Here is a 14,730-nt window from a genome sequence, read left to right on the forward strand (position 1 = left end):
TCACTGCAACCTCTGCCTCCTGGGTTCAAGCGATTCTCCTGCCTCAGCCTCCTGAGTAGCTAGGATTACAGGTGCCCACCACCATGCCCAGCTCTTTTGTATTTTTAGTAGAGATGGGGTTTCACCATGTTGGCCAGGCTGGTCTCGAACTCCTGACTTCAGGTGGTCCACCTGCCTTGGCCTCCCAAAGTGCTGAAATTACAGGTGTGAGCCACTGCACCCGGCCCACATTTCACCTCTTTCACCTGCCTTTCAGTCGAGCTATTTGAGTAGCTGCATTACCATGCCCCATCCTAGGTTTTAAGCTTCTAAAAGGCAAGGAAAGTTTCTTCTTTTTCTATAATGCCATGCCACACCTAACATAGTGACTTGTCCATCACAGGTGCTCACTATGTGAAGTGAACAAATAGGGAATGCCACTTCCCAATAGTACCATTTTACTACTAGGCAAGTTTGAGCTTTCTAGCCCTTCCTCAAACTTGCTAGGTAGTCTAAGAAAAACGACCCAAATTTACAGTGCTTATTCTTCATGCCCCAAAGGAAAGATTGGTAATATGTGTTTATAAGATGCTGTGTGTTATATTGGTTCTTTGAAAATACTGATAATTACTGTGGAGCTAAAAGACAATTAAGAGCGTTCTACACATAAGGCATTAACTACACTTGAAATAAAATATGTGAGTTACCAGTGACATTTCAAGGACTATATTTGTTAATAACTGAGGCTTAACAAATAGAAATTATTTATAAACTTGTCTGAAATGGGAATCCAATAGCTGTTTCTAGTCTTGTTGAACAATCCAATTAAGGGACTCTTTATATATAACATGTTTGCCATTTTCCCATTTGAAATATTAAGATGATGTTATATTTAAAATCTGCAACTGGCTATTTGATAGTGGCTCTGTGTCTTCAGCCTTGGACCCTTGGGGGAGGTGAGTCTGCACTCTGCCTTGGCAAGGAGTCCAGAAGGAAGAACTCAGAGGTGTCACTTCCAACTGAACTTGTGGGAGGTGGCCTGTGTCTTCTACTCTGGTCCGCTTGTGTGTGCCTGTCTGCAGAAGACATTCTCTGTTGCAGATCTAGTGGGACTCCTAGAGCCCTGCATTTGTGAAAAACAATAGGAACTTAGCTCCTTATGGCCCAAATGCTGACTCAATATCAATATGATGTAGATATTGTACTACCATGATGGGAGTCCCTTTCCAAGATTTTAACCTCTAAAACAAAAAGAAGTTTGGGAGATTCCAGGAAGGGTCTTTTTTTCACCGATGTCATAATTCCATGCATATGAATCCTGTTGAAGTTGTAGGCCTTGCTGGCTTAAGGGTTCCACATAGCAGAATGTGGCCGATAAAACAACTGTATGCTAGCTGAGCTTGGTGCAAATGATAACCCACACCATGCTTGCCCACTTCAGAACTGTTAGCATGCATGACAATTCGTATCCTGTAACGAGATGCTGAGGTCCAATGCTACAAGTCTGTTTCTCAGTGAATTCACTTGGAGCCTCGTTCTGATGAGATTCACTGTCAGAGTAGCCTGAGCTGTCAGTGAATTTGACTGTTTTGTTAGAATGTCTTTATTGAACTTCATGATAGGCTCTCATGTGAAAAGGGTTGAAAAAATTGTGGCTGCTAGTGGTGCTAACTGTTCACCATTGGGTTATGGATAAACACTGCCTGGCACCTCAAGTAAGGAAGACCTGAGGTAATATCTTGACTGCTAAAAAATATCTACTGGGATCTCAAAATGACACAATGAGACCACTTTTGCTTTCCCAAAAATATCCCTCTTGAAGGATGTTTGAGCCATCTAGGTAGCATTGTGACATCCATCTTGCTTCTAATCCCATGATGCAGGGGAGTACCATAAAGTCACCGTGGTGGACTGTGACTGTGAAGATGAAATTTTAACAGCAACATCCACTTTATTCTAGTCTAGACCTGCCTGTTAAAAAGCAGTACCACTAGGTTGTGCTAGAGTATAAACATAGCACGATGCGCATTTCCTGGCAAATCTTTACTTTATTGGCTATTTCTTTCTTTCTTTCTTTTCCTTAAGAAAAAAAAAAATATCTGTTCTCTGTAACTTAGAAGAACATATCAGAAATATCATTGTGATCACTGTTGTTTGAAATGAAGGGCCTTTGAATGACAATATTGTGATTTTTGTAAAGGCCGGAGGTAGTGAAATGCGCAGAATTATTTATACTTACTCCCAGATACCGCTTAGTCACCTTCCAACATCTGGTGCTCTGGGATGAGGACTACTGCTCCTCTTCAGTCTTCTCATTGGTGCCTCATTTTCTTTCTGACTTGTCAGCACTGGAAAGCTCAAGGCTATCTCTCGGGTTCTCTTTCTTCTCTTCTCTGTGTACTTTCCTAGGGCGTCTTCCTCAGTCACATACCATGTGTATGTTAAGGGCAATGATGCCCCAGCTATATCTCTGGTCCTGACTTTTCCATGAAACTCCAGACTCATCTCTCCAGGATGACCAAACATTTCAGCCTTCTGGGACAGCTCTGCTTTATACCTACTCTCCTGTTATAATTATTAGTAGGACTCATTTCTCTCCCAGAAGATTTCAGTCATGTCGTCCTATACATGAGGTTGGCATTTAAGTCAGATCATGTCACTTTTCTAACTAAAATTCTCTTATAGGAAGGAAAGTAAATAATTGGGAACAATAATAAAATTGACTGTATCACTAAAATAGGCAGGGAACCTAGAATTTATTGAGTGCCATTGTGCTATGTTATTTGCATTTGTTCTCTCATTTAATTTAAAATTCATCTCAACTCTGTTTTGTGAGAATTGCTCTAGGTGATTTCAGCTAAAGCAAAACACAACCAACCAACCAATCGAGAACAAAAATGTAAGGCTCAGAAAGATTAAAATAACTTGCTTAGGATTACACAGCCAGTTAAGTATTAGAGCTGGGTTTGAATCTTAGTTCTCTCTAGTGCTAAAGCTGAAGGATTATTTGTTTGTTTGTTTCCAATTACTTTGTTGATGTGATGGCTAATTAATGTGTCAGCTTGAGTGGGCTAAGGGATGCCCAGGTAGCTGGTAAAGCATTATTTCTGGCAGGGTGTTTCTGGGAGAGATGAGCATTGGTTCAGTAGGCTGAGTAGAGAAGATCCACTTTCATCATTGTGGGTGGGTATAGTCTAGTCTGTTGTGGGCCCGAATACAACACAAAGACCGAGGAATGATGAACTTACTCTCTCTTCTTGAGCTGGGACATTGGAGCTCTTGGTTCTCTGGCCTTCACACTCTGGGACTTACACAAGCAGAGCAACCCCTACCCCCGATATCTCAGGTCATCACACTCAACTAGGAGTTACACAGTCAGCTTCCCTGGTTCTTAGAACTTTGGACTTAGACTGAATTCTATTGGGTTCTCTAGGTTGCATATGACAGGTCATGGGACTTCTCACCTCCATAATTACATGAGCCAATTATCACAGTAAATCTCTCTCGCTGGTTCTGTTTCTCAAGACAACCCTAATACAGTTGGTAACCAAGCATCTTTCTTCATCTGGCCTCAGAAACACTTTTTTTTCTTTCTTTTTTTTTTTTTTAACATGTTTTCGTGTTACTTAGGCCAGTTGCTTAGTGATCTATCAATGGTCATCATCAAAGTCTTGTTGAAGAGATTTCCTGTGTGATTGTATTGATTAGAATTAGATTTGGCTATGGATCATGGGAACTAAAATCACTATTTTATTCCTTTTTACATAAAGAAATCTGGAGGTGAGTGTTCTGGGGGTCCACACTCATGGCTCTGGTTTCCCTCCATCCTGGTGTGATGCATGATTACCTGCCTTGAGAACACCCCGGGCTCTGGGATGGCTGCTGGGAATCCCCGCTAAAATTGGTCTGTTACTAAGGAAAATGGGGAGAAACCGGCAGTCTGCTCTCCTGATCGACTTTTTTTTTCTTTTATTTCTCAGTATTTGAGAATTTGTTTTTCAGAAGAAGTCTGAGTGTGTAAGAAATAAAGCCTAAAATGAGGTCTATTTGGCATCTGATTGACCTACCTATAATTTCCAATTTTCCCTGTGTGACTATTGTGTTGAGCAAGTTTTGTAACTTCTATGACCTAGATACTTTACACAATTATCTCATTTAATTCTCACTAAAGACTCCAAAGTAAGAATTATCTCTATTTCACAGATGAGGAAACCGAGGCTCGGAATGTGTTTTTAGTGCATATCAAACAATGTATAATGTGCAATGATTAACACTTCACGTGTGCACAAGAGGTATTCAAAACTCTTCTTGACCTGTTTTAATCAAAAGTTTCCCTCCTGATCATCAAATGGGACACGTCATCCTTCATATTTTTTCTTTTTCTGGGTTTTCACAGAAAAAGTAACAACAACAACTAAGCTTAATGTAATTAGAGATGATAGAAGAACATCATGGTTTTAACAAATTCACATGCCTGAAATCCAACCCCAGGACCTGTGATTTGGTGATTTGGATTGGTGCGGGAATCTGTAGTTTAGAAAGGTTATGTGTAACTCCATTAGTGAGCTTCTGGCACAAGAAGAATAACTGTCAAGACTTGCTCTGCGGATCTTAGTTTGGTATCTTCTTGATTTGAAAAGTCTCTGCTTATTCCAGTGTTTGTGCTGTCATATTAAACTGCTATCTCTGAATTTCTTGTTACACTGACATTGTTACCGTTCTCCTGGGTGTCAATATAATGTTTCTTCTCAGAAATTCTCTCTTTCAAGAGATGGCCCTCACCTTTTCCCAGGTGGACTCAGTTCCATTTTTAAAGGTGCTGCCAAGGGCTTTAAAAGCAAACTCTCATTTGAGGTGCTGGGGAGCCCTAGTTCATCTTGTCTTTCTCCCTTTGCTTCTCCCTGGAGTAAAGGCTGGCAGAGGAGAATGAGAATAAAATTATTAAAAGTCCAAATTGGCAGGTAGGATTTCAAAGAACAAAATTAATTTTATTCAAGACACATCTCCCTTCTGTTTATGCTCACAAAAGGCTGTCTTTGCAAGAACTCTACAGCACCACGTACACTGTTGGCCCTCTGCGAATCAGCACCAATGACAACATTATAATTACACTTCAAAAAAAAAAGGCAACGAGAAGTTGCATCTTAAATTTCCTTTATTTGGTTGCTCTAGGAGCTTCTGTTTGAGTACAGCATAGGAGAGCAGGTGCAGAGGTTAAAAATATGCTCATAAAAATCTAGAACCCAGTGTCTTTTTGTTACATTCATAATAAATAAGAATGCTTTCCTGGAGGCTCAGCCATTAAGGGAGGTGATGGGGCAGGAAATAGGAGTTCTTCTCTTGGATTCTGTTTATAATGCAGTCAAACAAGGGTAAGGAGGCTTAGCTAAAGCTTTTTTTGGGTGGGGTGGGGAGGTGGGACTAGCAGGCAAATTTGTACTAATAATTAACCATGAGCCTGTCAATTTCTCGTGTATTGTGCTAAAAAGTGTCTCTTGGCATAAGCATAAATAATAGCAACTCCCATTTATGTAGCATCCACTACTTACCAGACAGGGTACCAGGAACTTTACAGACATGATTTCAAGCTGCCACAGCAAAATTGTGGGTGAGTATTATGTAATACTCTGAGAGTCTCTGAGAGGGCACGCAAGGGGTGCATAGCTAGTAAGTGTCAATACCAACATTTAAACCCACAGGGTCCAAAGTGCTTGCTCCTTTCTCTAGATTATTGGCTTGATTAGGACTCATTTGGTTGCAAGTAACTAAAGCCTAGTTCTGAATTTCAACCAACTCAACTTAAACCACACTCTGGGTTTAGTAAAGCTAATATAATTCAATTTCAGTTTACATATAAAAGAGAATTTATTACAGAGATGCAAAGGTTTCTCACTAGACACTAAAGTGAGTCTGTGTCTCCTGAGTGAACTGGAACCAGTGCTTAAGTGTAGGTAGGACTCATGCAGATTTTTGTCTTTGCTTTTTTTTTGCACACCTCAGTTCACTTTTCCTTCTTGCTACAGATGGGCTTCTTCTGGCTCCTCTCTCAACTATCCCCACATCCTGCAAATACAGCCAACAGTTGCTGAGTTCAGCAGGATACAGTCAAGGCACCTGAAGAGACACCAGATTCAATAGTCGTGATAAGTGGATTGATTGGCCCAGCTTAAATGATCTGCCGCCCCGGACCCATCAACTGGGGCCAGTGGGGAGGTTAAAACTATAGAAACATGATTGACCCCACAATGGCTAGGTGGTATAAAAATGGAAGAGCATATCTCAGAAAAGTAGTTTGTGTGTGTGTGTGTGTATGTATTTGCACATTTGTCTGTATGTGGAAACTAGTAGACAAAAGTTGTCCAGTATGATTGTGCAGACTGCAAGTATCTCCTGGTTGTGGGGTCCTAGTGGCTGCATAGTTTGCCACACATCACTTTTAATTCTATCCTTGTGGATGGCTCCCCACAAGGGACAAAAGTAGAAGGATTCGAGTGGTGCCTGAAGAAAGCCAAGGAAGAAAAGAATTTGTCCATAATCTGTTCTTAGCATCAAATCTAAACGTCTGTTAACTATTTATAAACTAACTCGATTTCCATTCATTCATGTACACATTATTCATTCATTCTCGCACTCATTCATCTACTCATTCATTCAAGTACTCATTATTCATTCGATATACTGAACACAAGAAACAAAGCCTCAAATATAGAGGCTGCCATTGCCTATAGGATAAAATCTAAACTCCCCATTAAGGCCTGCCTTCCCAGGTCATCTTTTGCTTTCTCCTGCGTGTACTTGGGGCTGTAAGATATGTTGCAATGTTCTTTTGCCTTTTTTACTTGATAGATGAACACCTATTGGCTTTAAGGCAAAGTTCCAACATTCTCTCCCCAGCCGTGTCTTTGCAACACTCTCCTTGCTCTTAATGCAAAGCTAAGTCACTCCTAATGTTCCCATAGTACTCAGTGAGCCTGTCTCCAGGATGCCCATTAACCTACAGTGTACTTGTCTGTCAGTGAAAAGATGGTGTCCCCTCCTGGAGACACTTTGTCAAATGCTAAAAAACAGTATTAAGTATGCAAATCAATACTGATTGTGATGGTAGATGTGCCCTCTTAGACCTGGCCCCATGGAGAAGAGCACGAGGTACATGGGTAGATGCAGTGGCTGTGAACCACCTCCACTGCAGAACAGCCTGTGCTTTTCTGTTTGTGTGTCTGTCTCCACCATTGTGCCACTGGCACAAATTGTTTCTCACTAATTGTGGATCCCTAGTGACTAGCAGAACTCTTGGCACATTTTTGGTTCTCAATAAAGGTCTTTTGGTTCAATGCAAAAATGAGTAAAATATAAGACAAGAGTATTAATTTCTCTAGAAATACCCCTTTGGCATAATAAATGTGTTTCTGGTTTCTGCCCCAAGGATATAAGAAATTTTTGGGCTCATGTATTTCCTACTGCCTACTTCCCTCTCCTTTTCCCTTTAAGTTCTTGTTTGCTTTTATGGATTTTTTTTTTTTTTTTTTTAAGATGGAGTCCCGCTCTGTTGCCTAGGCTGGAGTGCAGTGGCATGATCTCAACTCACTGCAACCTCTGCCTCCTAGGTTCAAGTGATTCTCCTGCCTCAACCTCCTGAGTAGCTTGGACTACAGGCATGCACCACCATGCCTGCCTAATTTTTATATTTTTTAGTAGAGACAGGATTTCACCATGTTGGCCAGGCTGGTCTCGAACTCCTGACCTCAGGTGATCTGCCCGCCTCAATCTCCCAAAGTTCTGGGATTACAGGTGTGAACCGCTGTGCCTGGCCCACTTTTATCATTTTTTATTATAGAAAGGGTCTATGGTCATTTTAGAACAATTGAAAATTGAATAAGCAAAAATAATTTGTCATTTTACTATTAAGAATAACAACTATTAATATCTACTTTCCCAGATATTTTTCTGTGCCAAAAATATACATCAATGTGGGTTATTTTAAAAACAAATTTAATCATCCCCTTTAAATAGAGATTAGGCAAATATGTAAATGTACAAATCACAAAGAGATAGGTCTAAGAGGGACCTTATTTAAGATTAGAGTTTCAAACAGTGGTGCTTGCTACTTTGGGAGATGCTAAGTTCCTTGTCCCTGGATGTATTTAAAAAACCAAAAAGATTAGAAACTTCTTCATTTGCAAGTTGTAGGGGTGATTCATGTACTTGACAATAGTCATATTAAAGAACTGAAGTCTGAGTTTCTGATCCATTTGGAGAATCCTCATGGATTCTAAGAGGAACCCGCGTTTCTAAAAATGTCTGCTGTGTTGAGAGCCAGAAGGCCTAGCGTTCTGTAGCCCTGTCTCAACCAGCATAATCCTGAAAGGCAGCCTCTCAGAGGTTAATCTTTGAACACACTCTTAGGTTTACTTATGCTTTTCAGGTTGACAGATGAATTTTCATTCCACAATGTGGTATAGTTCAGTGTTGCCTAATGTAGTCATTGTGCAATTAGCATTAAATTAGTTATAAGATAAAATGAAACAAATTTGGCTTTTTGAAAAGGAGGACTTTCATACGAGGCCAAACTTAAGGGAAAGAAAGCCAGAGAACATTTCAACTCAGAAAGCAATTTGCTTTGCACAAGGAAGTCGGAAAATTACAGCCCATCATACCTAATTACTACACACATTTGCGTTTGAATGTGCGCTCTCCCTCCAAGGAACTGTCTCCAAGTTTCTTCCCCTTCATCTCTCAGCAGCCAGAATCTACTGCTGATGGAAAATAGTCATTGGAGCAACAGGATATTGTCCATTTCCCGACATGGTCACAGGAGGTTCTGACAGATTGAGTGTTGTACAGGGTCCTGTTGCAAACGAAGTAATGGGCATATGTGATCATGAAAAATAGGATGGAGGAGAATGTAGATATTCCCGTGAAAGCTGATGGAATGAAATGTGATTCTCCTTCAAACTTCAAGGATTTAAAGAATATGTATAGATACTACCCCTCCAAGAGATAGTGCTTAATTCTACTCCTTCTTCTCAAGTGTGGGCTAGACATAGTGACTGGCTTCCAAGAAACAGCATGGAAAGCAAAAATAATGTCACAGTGCAGAAACATGGCATGCATCACTTAAGTGATAAACCAAGTGAAGACATCATCAGCTGCATCATGTGTTTATCACTGACCCTGGATATATAACGGAAAGGACCTCTGAAGATCCATAATCCTCATCTAATTAAAAAAAATCAGACTAACCCAACTGGGGGCCATTCTACAGGTTACCTTTTCACTACTCCTCAATACTGTCAAGGTTGTGAAAAAAAGGTGTAAACCAAAAGTAAAATTTTAAGCCCCTTAACCAACTGAGTGGACCCTTCCTCTTGGCCAAGAGCCTTCCAAAGTTAATCTGAAAGACTAGTTCAGGCCATGATGGGAAGTGGGAGTTGAACATGTCTCATTATACCCTCCTCCCTTTGGAATTCAGGCACAGCTGACTAGCATTAACATTAAAACAGAGCTCTTAAGACTGACAAAGCAGACTTTTCATAGCAATAAGACACCAAATTCCAGCCTGACTCTAGTACAGCATCACATAACAGATAGCAGGCCCTGAAAGAAATCAAAGTATTTTACCCCAAAATATATGTATTTGACATATCTTGAAATGGTCCAGCAAAGCTGTCTGTTGTGGGGAAAATCTGCATTCTATAGAGAATCTCTATTCCTTTCTAGATCTTTTCCCTGCTCCAGGAGAGAATTAACTAAGAGTCGGGCACCTTATTAGCTCTGATAAGAGATCTGAAGCCTGCTGCATAGAGGTTTTGTCTGCATGAGAAAACCTTGGTCTCCAGAACCCCTTTGTCTTTTTTTTGTTGTTGTCGTTTTGAGACAGAGTCTTGATCTGTTGCCCACACTGGAGTGCAATGGCACAATCTCAGCTCACTGCAACCTCTGCCTCCCAGGTTCAAGTAATCTCCTGAGTAGCTGGGATTACAGGTGCTTGCCACCATGCCCAGCTAATTTTTGTGTTTTTAGTAGATATGGGGTTTTACCATGTTGGCCAGGCTGCTCTTGAACTCCTGACCTGAGGTGATCCGCTTGCCTCGGCCTCTCAAAATGCTGGGATTACAGGCGTGAGCCACCACGCCCACCCCAGGACCCCTTTGTCTTAACTAAGACATTTCTTTCTATTGATCCCGGGCTTTTAGATAATAACTCTTCCAATAAATTGCCAATCAAAAAATGTTTGAATCCGCCTATGACCTGGAAGCCCCTGCTTCTAGTTGTCTCACCTTTCTGGACCAAACCAATGTACATCTTACATGTATTGATTGATGTCTTATGTCTCCCTAAAGGGTATAAAACAAAGCTGTAGCCTGACCACCTTGAGCACATGTTCTCAGGATCTCCTGGGGCTATGTCATGGGCCACTGTTCACTTGTATTTGGTTCAGAGTAAATCCCTTCAAATATTTTACAGTGTTTGACTCTTTTTTATCCACAAAGGAAGACTGAGAAACCGCCACAGACCAGAGGAGACTCGGGAGAGATGACAACCACATGCAACATGGTAACTGGGTGGGATATTGGAATGGAACGAGGACATTAGTGAACCTGGTGAAATCTAGTAAAGTCCAGAGTTTAGTTAACGATAATGTACCAGGCGGGGTGCAGTGGCTCACACTTAGAATCCTAGCACTTTGGGAGGCCGAGGCAGGCAGATCACTTGAGGCCAGGAGTTCAAGACCAGCCTGGCCTACATGGTGCAATCCCATCTCTACTGAAAATACAAAATGTAGCGGGGCATGGTGGCAGGTGCCTGTAGTCCCAGCTACTCAGGTGGCTGAGGCAGGAGAATTGCTTGAACCCAGGAGGCAGAGGTTGCAGTGAGCTGAGATTGCACCACTGCACTACAGCCTGGGCACCAGAGTGAGACTCTGTCTCAAAAAAACAAAACAAAACAAAACAAAACAAAAAAACCCCAAAAAATCCCAAAAAAACAAAATACCAAAAAAATCAATAATGTACCAATGTCAGTTTTTTAGTTTTGACAAATGTATCATGCTATTATAAGATGTTGACAATAACACAACAGGTTATAAAGAAACTCTTTGTGCTACCTTTGTAACTTTTCCTTCAATCTAAAATTATTCTAAATTAAAAAGTTTATTAAAAATATTTTAAAGATTTTTTCTCTCCATGCAGATTTCTCTTCTGTTTCCTTAAGGGACTTGGTTCATGCCTCTGATACTGACCCATCAGATGGTTTTAAGGAAATCAGCATGTTCCTCACAAAGAGAGTCTACATTTTTGATTGTTGGCTCAAACACCAGATTTTGGATGTAATTCTTAAGAGTAAATGGTTAGAGTAGCCATTCATTATCAACTGCTTGACAATTCACCATAGAGTCTGACAAACAGAAGAAGGTTGTAATGCTTAACCTAATTATGTAATTATGTATACAGTCACTCGCAACAGTCTACATAATGGCAGGGCACAATTATAATTACTCTCAGTAAATGGGCATAAAGCTGATTGATGTTAGAATGGGAGGAATTAATAAAAAGGGGTTTTAGAATTAAGTTGTTCAAATATCTCTCCAAGTGCAATAATGGCTTTGCAGCATCTCTGATTCATGAGGGGCTCTCTGCTTGTGCTTGTCTAGCCAACCCACATCCACTTTGTGAGAGTAAAGAACTTTGCTTTTCAATCATGGTGAATGTGTGCTTACTTTACACGGTTGGTTGACTTCCTTGAAGAAAATGGGAGCCAAAACTTAAGACAGAGTCAGAAATAATCAATAAGGTTTTTGAAAGAGGTTTCCACCCTGTGATAGCCATGGTTAACCAAGATAACTGTTGCCTCTATTTGGAAAGACCCTCCACTTCCTCACTGTCCATCACTATTAATCTTATTTCCATGATGAAGCCTTTCGTGACTAGACTTTCCCTTTCTCTCATACCTCTCTCTCAACTTCCGTTAACCATTCTCATTCACTGAATTCAGTTTGCACTTGATCACGGTAACTTGTCAATATTTCTGTGTCCTTTTTGGCTTGTTTTGCAGCTGCGTTGAGAACTCCCATTCTGCTGGCATCCTCTGAGTCCCCTTCATCCATGGCTAAATGTATTGATGAGCATCTAATTGTTTTAATAAACAATTGATTAATGGATATATAGAAGGACAGACAATGGACATTCTGTCAAGTGACTGCTTATGAGGGAAGCCACAACTCTCTATGACTGTATGTCCTGGTGACTTTCAATCAATAATTTTAAACTCATCCCTCTTCAACCTAGGCAGGGATCTCTGCGTATTAGTGTCCCAGCCATGTGTCCCAGATTCATGGAAAGGATCAAAGTCAAAAACAACTTCTATCATCATGACATTTACTTGATAATTCAACATAAAGTGGAATTCCGGAAAACAGGCATGAAACAAATTTGTATTCCTTAAGTGGGAGCATTGAACTAAGAGATCATTGAATATCTCCTTAGTTTTTGGAATTCAGCCCTGGCAATTAGAGAAGAGATGCCTGATGTCCTCTTTATGGGTTATGTGATCCTACACAGCTGCAGATGCTTTTATGACCTATCAAAATTGTGACTCAACTGGCTAATTGCCAAACATTCATGGCTTTTAATAGACTATTTTCTTCTCGGTGCCCTGTTGTAATCTTTGATCGTTGAAGACTTGATCCATAGTGGAACTACCACCTTCATCCTTGGAAGCTCTTTTTTTTCTATTATCTTTCCCATTTATTTACCCTCTTAACTAATTAATTTTATAACCACGCCTGCTGACATTGATTTTCTGGAATCCTCTGTTTTTGGGGTGTGAACTATAAAAAAGATGAAATGTCATCAGTTTCTATTCAGCCTTATTTTCACATAAAAACAGTTTACTCTTACCTGCTTCCTCTACTTCATGAAATATAATCTGGTAAAGACTGAAGAACCTGGTATAAAATTATTGACAACCAAGAATCCATCTGAAGCAGGTGCAGTGTCCTTGGCAGAATTCTAGGGTGACATCTGTGGGTCTTTGTTGCTCCAGGATGGAATGTTTATATTTCCAAAGAGATATACAGAATATTCATACAGAGTCTATATGAATTGAACAGTGCTTCAAGCACAAGATCCTGTTGATGAGAAATGAGACCTCTCTAGGAGAATGTTTTATGACATTATCCATACACTCTTATCCATACTTATTACCTAGTGATGATAAAATTTTGAACATATTCTTTCACTGAAGAAGGGGTTAGTGGGATTTATAATAGAGATACAGATAAAAAATACATTTGATTCTTTGGAAATGAAGACCTAGGGCATAGGGAAAGATAAATAGGATGCCTAATTTTCTTCCAAACTGCTTCCTGTTTAGTTGTTGCGCTGTGGTTATAATTGATACACCAAATCTTGCAGCAAATTTTCATTGCAGCTGGCCACATAGCACTGAGATTCCTGGATATATTTGGTGGGAAACATTCTGCTTTGAAGATGAGATTTGCTGGGATGAAAATCACAGTTGAAGTCCTTTAGAGGTACTTGTGTGGACCAGCTGGTCCAATGAGCTCATGATATGGCTTAAATACTTCTGAGATGTGCCTCATGAGATGAGGAGGCTACACTACACAGACAGGATGGGTAATCTCTCTTCATAGAAACTTAAAGCTGTAGTCCCCAGTAATCTGGCCTTCAAACAAGGGGGAAAACTATAGGAATACTTACTCTCTGATCCTTGGTATGTTTGACCTTAGCTGTTGGTGATTATCTTTATGAAGTAATTCACTCAGAAGTATAAGGGCTTTATGTTTTCAACCGTGGACATAGGTTGTATGATTTGCTGACTCTTCTTGTTATTGTTCGAGTTTTCTTTTCATATATAACATTGTGTTTATTATTGAGATTAAAGGTTTGGCTCATCCCAAAAAGTGTAATCAATATCAGAGTCAATCTTTTATAAATGACGTGGGTCCTCCTATAGAAATAAGAACTTGGAAAATTGCCTTCTGTTGCAGGATAGGAAATCCAGTGTCTGTGGATCTTGATTACTTTGGCCTATAGTGTGGTGAGTATGGACACAATGGAAGGTGATCCCAGGTAGCAAGGGAAAGATGGCATCCACCAAAAGCAGGCTGGCTGAGGGCACGTGGGAAATCATACCTCTTGGGAAACCCTAAGTGGAAAAGGAGAAAATTCTATTATGGCGGAGCCAAGCTATCTATCTTCCAGAGCCATTTCTTCTTCTTTTAACACAACAGCTGGGCTACAAGTTCCATCCTCCCTTGCAGTTATGTGTGAACATGTGACTGAGTTTTGATAAATGAGATGGGGTTGGAAATGACATGTGCCACTTTCAGACCTGTCACATAAAACCCTCCTGTGAGAGGTCCTCTGTATTTTTTTTCAGTTAGCTTAAGGCAGATGAACATGTTGATCTTGGAGGGTACATGAGAAAAGGAAAGCCACAAGATAGAAGGAACTGGGTTATTGAATAACCACTTACAGAAGCCCTGCCCATCAATTAAGAATATCTCTTTAGGACCTTCTATGAATTTTTAAAAACCCTCTTTTTTGATTGGGCCATTCACATGTTTTTCTGGGGGGTGGTTGTTTTAGTGGGTAACATTATCTTAACTCACCTGTATACCTTACAAACTTGTCTATTTACCAATTAGTCTCATGTTGTATTAGTCTGTTCTCATGCTGCTAATAAAGACATACTTGAGACTGGGTAATTTATAAAGGAAAGGGGATTAAT

General features: G+C 40.2%; 1 protein-coding gene and 1 long non-coding RNA gene across 2 annotated transcripts in view; one reads left to right on the plus strand and one right to left on the minus strand.

Annotated features, from left to right (window-relative positions):
* LOC130540856 (uncharacterized) overlaps positions 1-4,216 on the minus strand; it is a 34,157-nt gene extending 29,941 nt beyond the window's left edge. Inside the window, exon 1 of the long non-coding RNA XR_008954859.2 lies at positions 3,228-4,216. This is a non-coding gene — a long non-coding RNA (uncharacterized LOC130540856). The remainder of the gene's footprint in view (positions 1-3,227) is intronic.
* Positions 1-14,730, plus strand: part of AGBL1 (AGBL carboxypeptidase 1) — a 595,764-nt gene that overhangs the window by 33,483 nt on the left and 547,551 nt on the right. The window lies entirely within an intron of this gene.

Source organism: Pan paniscus, chromosome 16 (assembly GCF_029289425.2).
Source record: "Pan paniscus chromosome 16, NHGRI_mPanPan1-v2.0_pri, whole genome shotgun sequence".
NCBI lineage: Eukaryota > Metazoa > Chordata > Mammalia > Primates > Hominidae > Pan > Pan paniscus.